Source organism: Schistocerca cancellata, chromosome 3 (genome assembly GCF_023864275.1).
Source record: "Schistocerca cancellata isolate TAMUIC-IGC-003103 chromosome 3, iqSchCanc2.1, whole genome shotgun sequence".
Classification (NCBI taxonomy): Eukaryota; Metazoa; Arthropoda; class Insecta; order Orthoptera; family Acrididae; genus Schistocerca; species Schistocerca cancellata.
This window is the reverse complement of record NC_064628.1, coordinates 883,384,075-883,384,853: the sequence shown is the minus strand read 5'-3', so window position 1 is coordinate 883,384,853 and position 779 is coordinate 883,384,075.

The window sequence follows — 779 nt, the reverse complement described above, 5'->3', positions numbered from 1 at the left end:
TATTAGTCATGTCATTGTAATAGTACAATAAAAAGTTACATACAGGCATAAAACGACTTACATATTTATTTTGTCAAGGATTTGTACATTTTGTACAGCACTTTCTTATACATGCATACTTGCTGCAAACAAATTAGCTGTAATGCAAAACCTACTATTACACTATCAACTCACATCTCATCACTAGTCATTGTACATACTGAACACACCTCGGGTAAGCTACAAACACACCCTGCAGATGATATCGGTACTGTGACAATTATAAATTCCAAGTATTTCTTTAAGCATTTGTTAGTATTAACATAGGCTCACAGAAGATTTACCCACTGATGAACTCTGTTGTCATGATCCATTGCAGTCTGACAGTGCAACGTATATTTATAAATGCGATACTAGAAGTCAAAGTGAATCATGCTTACCTCTAGTCAGTCTGACTATGGCACAAGAAGTGAAATACACAACTATAAAATTCTTTGATGATCTTTCAATGAAAATTTAATGGTTAGAAGACAGCAGGAGTGTTTTCACATGTAGATTAAAGTTATTTTTCCTAATACTTCTTTCTATTTCAAGTTCTTGAATAGAAAACAGTAGTCAATCACAAATCTGTTAAGGGCCAGGAGGTAGCCATATAAAAAGATTATTTTAATTGTCCCTGTCATCCTTTGTTCAGGTGACACATTCCATATCATAACATTTAGCATGAACCTTTTTAAATGTGTAATTTATAGTTGTTTCTTTAATGGTCGTGTACAAGTTACTGTATAGTGTAATTCCCT